Source organism: Felis catus, chromosome F2, assembly GCF_018350175.1.
Source record: "Felis catus isolate Fca126 chromosome F2, F.catus_Fca126_mat1.0, whole genome shotgun sequence".
Classification (NCBI taxonomy): Eukaryota; Metazoa; Chordata; class Mammalia; order Carnivora; family Felidae; genus Felis; species Felis catus.
This window is the reverse complement of record NC_058385.1, coordinates 16,907,879-16,915,364: the sequence shown is the minus strand read 5'-3', so window position 1 is coordinate 16,915,364 and position 7,486 is coordinate 16,907,879. Positions and strand designations below refer to the sequence as shown.

At 41.0% G+C, this 7,486-nt stretch overlaps 1 pseudogene; it reads right to left on the bottom strand.

Annotated features, from left to right (window-relative positions):
• Positions 1 to 928: 928 nt before the first annotated feature.
• Positions 929 to 7,006, bottom strand: LOC101090669 (annotated as a pseudogene).
• Positions 7,007 to 7,486: the final 480 nt, after the last annotated feature.

Here is a 7,486-nt window from a genome sequence, read left to right as displayed (position 1 = left end):
TGGAAACCTTCAAATTTGTCAGCATGCCTACATTCAGCCCACGCTTAAGCAGTGAGTGATGGAAGATGAACAGGAGAGAAAAGCATATGGATTGGTGAGTTAGTTATGGAATTATGAATAATGAATAGGTATATCTCAGGGTATTCAAAGTACAGAAAGCCGTATTTTGGGGCCTAATGTTAGTGTATCTACACTACACTAGTGTATCTACAGATATTAGCCAAAGTTTTAATTTTTTTTTCTCCTTCCAAAATTTGGGCAAAAGCATGGCACAGTGTTACTTATGCTTAACAACAGTTCTTCTTCTTCTTCTTCTTCTTCTTCTTTTTTTTTAAGTTTATTTATTTATTTTGAGAGAGAGTGCAAGCTGAGGAGGGGCAGAGAGAGAGTCCCAAGCAGGCTCCATGCTTCAGCATGGAGCCTGACACAGGGCTCGATCCCATGAACTGTGAGATCCCATGAACTGTGAGCTGAATTCAAGAGCTGGATGCTTAACTGACTGGGAAACCCAGGCGCTTCTATGCTTAACAGTTCTAACAAATGTTTGGTGTCAGTGGAAGCAGAAATAAGTAGCTAAGATGAGACTATAGAGTGATTTGCAGCTTTCTTTCTGTCTGTTGTTCTTCCTGGGAAGACAGTAGAGAGTCCAGAGTAAGAGCTTGGAGTCAGACAACTTGGTCCAATCCTGGTGTTGTGGGTGGAGGGGTCTCTGGATACTGTTTGGTGTGCAGAGTATTTATTGCTACCAACTCTTGTGGACAGGAGAGGGAGGAAGCAGGATTGGGTAGAGGGAGGAGTGGAACTATAGCATAGGTCCAGCATAGCATCAGTACCCGCTGGCCCGTTGGGGAGTCCTTGAATGTGTCAGAGCCATTACACCTGTCCCTCAGAGATCCCAAAAGGTCAGACCTTTATACCTCAGTGGTACTTAGCCATCGGGCTTGGGCTGCCCTGGGAAGGGTGTGGTTTTGGGTGAGGTACTGTCTGCAGCTGAGGAGCATCCTGAAGGAGCTGACAGCTTGAGGCTGTCACTGATAGCACTCTCAGGAGCTGGGAGAAGTCCTTCCTTGAAGGGAAGGGGGGGGTGTCTGGGTGGCACAGCTCCATGTCTGCTACACATCTCCCTTTTTAAAAGGTATACAATCTTGGACATGTTACTTAAAACCTCAGTGGGGACTTAGTTTCCTTATCTGTTAAATAGGGATAATAACTACCTCTCTCTTAAAGTTTTTGTGAGGATTTAGTGAATTATTGAAAAGCCCTTAGAACTGTGACTGGCACATAATAAATGTTAGCTATTATTCTATTTAAGTAATCTTCCCCTCCCCTAATGGTGTCCCATTTAATGGAGAAAGGTTGTAGCATTTTTCAGACTTTGTAAGATATAGTTCACACTCTGGGGAGAAGGTCACGGCAGCCCTTTTTAAAAGAAATCATAATTGGGATACTTCATGTTCTCTCCTTGTCACTTGATGTTATGTGATCTATACTGCTAGCAGAATGTGCTAATGACCTCTGAGTAATAGAATATTAACAATTCCTAATAAGCTGAACATCATAGAGAGCTATTTAAAAATGATTTGTAAATTACATGATTCTGTTCTTAATACTTGTGCATTCCCCTCATAAAATAATATTTTAGGATTGATAATTAAAGGATTTGGTCTTTAACCCTCTAATGATTCATAAATGCTCATTTTTACTGTTTTGTTAAAGTCTAAATGGAAATTTAAGGCCTATTGGAGTTTTTTTAGGTCCTATAGTTTTGAATTTTTCAAATTTTCTTTGAAAAGCACTGAATATGAAAAAAAAGAAAAGCACTGAATATATCAAATAAAGCCCTTTAAATTCCATTCATGACTGAATTTGAAAGGATTATGCTCTCATCTGAGAAGTGGCAAATTACCAATGATGATGATGCTATTGAATTATCAACTAGGGAGAACTACTGAAGAAAATGGGTGGGGGATAAGGCGATGGGGAAAGGAGAATCTGCTAGAAATAAAGACCAATTACTTCTTTCCATCTATTTGTTCACTTAAAAGATATTAATCTAGCACCCAGTGTACCCTAGGTAGGATGCTGGGTGCTGAGGTAAATAGAAAACAAATCCTTTTGAGGAGTTTATGGCCTATTAGGGATTACAGTTGGTGGGGGTGCAGCAGGGAGATGTGCACAGTGTTATAAATGTTGTAATAAAGATACAAGGTGACATTGAGGTGGGAGACCTGCATTTAGGGTCTCACCTGGGGAATGGCAAAGAAGGAAGTGATGTCAGAGATATCATGGATGAAAAACAAGAGGTACTTGACCATCAATCTGCTGATGGAATAAGACAAGGGACTGACTACTTAATAAGAGTTAGACTTTCAAGCCCAGGTGGTAGGAAGCAATGGGAATATCCTTGGAAAAATAGGATATTTGGGGAAGATGACAGATTTGGTTTTAGACATGTTAGTTTTAAGCACATTGGAACATCCAGGTAGAAATACCTATCAGGCAGGTATATCGGCTTGTGAGGGAATTCATGGATCAGAAAAGAAAAGAAAACAAAGTTTGCATTGATGAGTCAAAAACAAAGTATATATTCAGTCGAACAGTTTGAGATCAAATGTGTATTGTGCATCCCAAAGTAAAATTTTCATAATTCTATTTCTTATTACATTGAATTTTATTCAGTTGAAATGCCTGAAATGAAGCACAATGATTATATGCTTAATGCTTCATTTGCTAGTATGTCTGTATCTGATTTGCTTCATTATTCTGTGAGTGGCTAAGCTGAAAAGTATGAGGCCTGCTAATCTTTCAAAAAATATAAAATATCACTTGCTTGTCAAATTCAACTAATGGAGAACTATATAAAGAGTGAAAGCCTGCTTTCTTCAGGCCCCAGCCCATCTTGCTCCCCAGAGCTACTGACTGCTAGTGTTTGGTTTATATCATTATGGTCTTTTAAATGCAAATATAAATATGTGTCTGAATATTTTATATAAGTGGGTTCATACAGTATATGCTTCCTTGCATCCTTTTTTTTTTTTTTTCACAGAATAGTATATCGTGGATCTGTTACCTTTTTGAAACATATATATCTTATTCTTCTTACTGCATAATATGTACCTGTGTACAGATGAATTCTAACTCATTTGACCATTCCTCTATGGATGTATGTTTACTTTGCTGTTTTTCCAGTTACATAGTATATCTGCAAACATCTTTGTGTATACATCTGTATACTTGTTCCAGTGTCTTAGAAATGGAATCACTAGTTCAAAGGGAATCCACATTTTTTTTAAGTAAGCTCTATGCCCAACGTGGGGTTCAAACTTACAATCCCAAGATCAGGAGTTGCAAGTTCTATCATTTAAGTCAGCCAGGTGCCCCAGAAATCTACCTTTTAAATTTTGATATATTCAGCAAATTGAATCTAAAGAGGTTATACCAATTTATATTCCCTTAAAAGTTTCTTTTTTTTCTTTCAGTAATTACAGCTGATTTTCATTGTGTACAAAGGAATTTGTATACATTATTTCATTTAACCCTTAAAAGAGTCCTTTGAGGTAGGTGCTGTTATAATCTTCATTTTGAGGCATAGGGAACTGAGGCTCAGAGAAATTAAATATGATGCCCAAAATCACATAGCTTGTAAGCAGTAGAGCCAGTATTTGAAACCAGTTTGATATGGGAACTCATGCCCTTAACTACTTCCTGCCCTGCTTCTCCAAAGGAAAAAAAGACCACAAATTGCAGACAATAGGGACCTCTAGAATACTGTGCTTGAGCCTCAAATTCGGTTGATTTTCTTGGGTGCCAAAAAGAAAGGAGAACAGTTCTTTAGAACTAATGTTAAAGACTTCTTTTGAGTCAGATTGTCATTTCCCTGTACCTCTACCTTTCCAGTCATCTTGTCTTGCATCCTGCTCTAGAAAAGCTCAAAGATTCTTTATCTAATCTCATCCCCAAAGATTTAAGTTACTGAGGGACTAGAGGGCTCAGGCCAATGTTGGCGGCTGTATTCACTGCAACTGTCTTCAGCATCTGCTGACAGTGGCATAGTTTGTGTTCATTATTCTGATGCAGTGGGGTATCTGAGCAAGGGGCACAGAGGAGAGGAGCATGGCCAAGACCCAGTGGCTCTCCTTGTGAATATTTAAAAGCCATTTAAATAGATTTCTTTTTATCTCCTAATTTCCTATTGATGACAGCACTGAAACTACTTGTCTCATTTTTCAAATTAAAGCTTCCTAGAGCAAAATGGCCTGGAGACTGAGCAGCTCTTGAGGCTCTATTAATCACACGGGTGAGGGTGGGGAGCCCAATAAATTGTTCAGGGAGTGGAAAAGTACTTGAGACTTATTAAGACCACCTCTCCCTTCAGCCAACCTCTTCACACTTGCTTCTTTGAGGCTGGTTTCTTGTGAAGGGTCTTTTCGTTTTTTTCTTCAGAAATGATTTCATAAGTACCTTTTTTTCAACATACACCTACTGATTTCTCTCAAAGACCTTTGCTGGAGTCAGGCAGCTGGCCCTGGGCCCTTCTGATGCATCTGCTCTCAGAAGACATGACTCTGAGAAGGCATCATGAAGTCCTAAGCTGTAGTCTGCTCTGGGCCATTGTCTCCCTTGGGTTTAGGAACCAGAGTGATGTGGGATGGAATCCTGACTCAACCATTGGTAGTTATATGACACTGGACAAGCAACTTAACTTATATTTGCTCATCTGTAAAGGCTTGGTGTGTCCCTATTGGGATAATATCTGTCTCCCAGGGTTATTTTTAGGATGAGTTATAAGTTGTCTCTCTTTTGTCTGTAACTGGAAAATCAAGTACCAGCTTTGTCCTTCATCTATTGTGTAGCCATAGAATTTCCAGAGCAGTTGAGCTAGGTTGGTAAGTGTTGGGGCTTTGAGGCTGCTTTTCAGAGCTCTATACATAAGATCCTGAGAAAGCACCATTTACTCATTTCAAATCTAGGATTGGGATGCTGGTAGAGATATCAGTGGGTAACAGTGGTTATCCACTGTTTATCAATGTTAGCTCCATAAAATTTGTGCAAGTTACTTAACCTCTCTCAACCTCTTTCCTTTGTATTTAGATTTTTTCCTTTGTATTTAGATATTTAATGATGTACAACATAATGCCAAAAAAAAAAAAAAGAGACTAATTTCTATGATTTGATGTTGCTTATTGCATCATCCTAGAGCAGGGAGCTGGAGGGAGAGGCTGTTCTCCAAGTAGAACTGAGGTGGAGTTAGTGCTGGACTACTGAAATCACAGCCTGCTTCTCCCCCACTCAATGTACTGGGAAAGGGCCAATGATTTCTTAAACTGATGACTGTTTCCTAAATCAGAGGGCTCCAAAATCTTAGTAGCAGAGGATTGTGGTCCAAACCAAGCCAAAAGAAAGACTGAGGCGTGGAAGCATAGTAACTGACTGGCAGAGAGGCAAACTCAATACCCCATGGGCAAAAGGACATTCTTTGCATCACAGAGATGTTGCAGGACCAGTGTAGCACTAAGAGACTTTGTTAAAAGGAGAAAAAAACAAAAACAAAAAAATCCTGGGAGAACCTTTCACTAGCACTAAACTTAGGTTAGAACTCAGTCCATCAGTGCAGGGGAGGGAAACATCTAGCCCTAAAGCAGCACTGAGTCTGGCCCTCCCACCCCTTCTCCCTGACTCCTTTTAACAGCTGGGCCAGGTTTCTGTTCAGGATGTACAGACCCCAGAAGGACCAGGAAATCTCTCTGAAGGGCCGAGGTGGCGAGGACACTTCTCAAAATACAAATACATTTAATATGGAAGGAGCCAGAGCAGTTCTGGAGGCTTTCATATATCCAAATCTTTCCTACTTTCTCCCCAGCTCAGAGACAGGCAAGCACAGTCTCCATACCTTGCCCTCCACCCTCAAAAGAAAATGGTAAGTGTGCTCCTTCCTCCTTGTACATTCTGTGCACCTAGACAAGACAGAGAGGGAAGGCATCCGGGAGATCAGGTCTGAGGGAGTCAGGGTTGGCACCTCTGTGCCACTGTCTGTGTTGAAAGCTGAAAGCCTAAGAGTATAATGCCAACTGAACTCACTGGCACTACTTTGGGTGCAAGGCTTTAGGGAATTCCAGAAGGTGCCATTATGGAGATTGGATGTGTTATGGAAAGTGCTTGTCAGCTTGGCTGTCTTCTGTTTGCTATCATCAGAGTCAAGTTTGGGGAAGAACAGGGATTTGATATTGCTTACTGCAGGAATTGGGGGGAGGGATACTTTGAAAGATAGTGACATCTCATAGTTGCCCAACTGTGTTAAGGTTATAAAGCCACTGGATGTGTGAAGAGGCTTGATATCTAGGGTTGCCCGCTCCAGGGATGCCAGGACTTCCTCATCCTGTAACGCCGACCCAGAGCCTCCTCTGGGCAAGTTATTGTCCAATAACTGAGCCATAACGGGTTCAGTGGTTCCTACTAGAATGTTTCTCAGCTCTTCCCTCCTCAGTAGTTTTAAACTCCAGATTGTCCAAAGGGTCTTCTTCACACTTAAAGTCAGCAGGATTGAAATCTGTCTTTATGTGAGGCGGGCTGACAACTTTTTGTTTCGTGATATTGCTGCTGACCCAAGGCAGGGTGAGGATGCTATGTTGTAAGCTGTCAAGGAAGGGGGTAGATAGGAGACGGCAGTGTGGCTGTACTGTATGTCTCAGAGAAGCTCGTTTTGCTGTGACCCGCTGGGCCACTCTTAGAATTCACTTTAGCTACTATTTCCTCAGTCTTGTATACTCTGCTTCCTGCTGGGCTTCTTGGATTTTCTTAATATCTTCAGCCCATTCAATAGTTTTCTTTTACGAGGAGAAGTCATATACTGTACTTCTCCACCAATGTGTAAACAATCAGGCAAGGAGGAGCCAATAGGTAGACCAACTTTAGCTGGTGTTTCGAATTTGTCTCCTGCCTTATATGGGACATTATCAAGGTAACTGAAAATCTCATGAAAATCTGTGCCCAACTTCTTAGAAGCCATTTAGAACCTGAACGCCGCTGCCATCCCACAAGCTGAAAGGTGCTGGCACTGGCTGGCCTCCCAGGCTCGGTCCCCACTGAGCTCCTGATGGTCCCTAGGGAGAATGACCACCACCACCTCCAACTCTGTCCACCCTGGGCTAGGCCATCACCATTGCCAGTTCTGCAGCCACCATGTTGAAGTCCTCTCAATTTTTTCTTTTTTCTTTTTTCTTTTTTCTTGGAAAAAAGGATATAGTACAAGTCTCTATTGGATATAGTTGCTGTGAGGTTTAATGAGAACTTCATATCCCAGTTGCCTGCTTTATTTTTCCATTTAGGTACCTTTCATGATTTTACGTCACAGTTTCCTTGTTTATCTTCCTTGTTTATCTTCACGACTGTCTCCCTTTTCCAGTGTAAGTTCCATAAAGCCAGAGATTTTGTCTATTCTTCTTTACTCCTCATTTTGCCTTACAAAGTGCCTGGCACATAACAGATA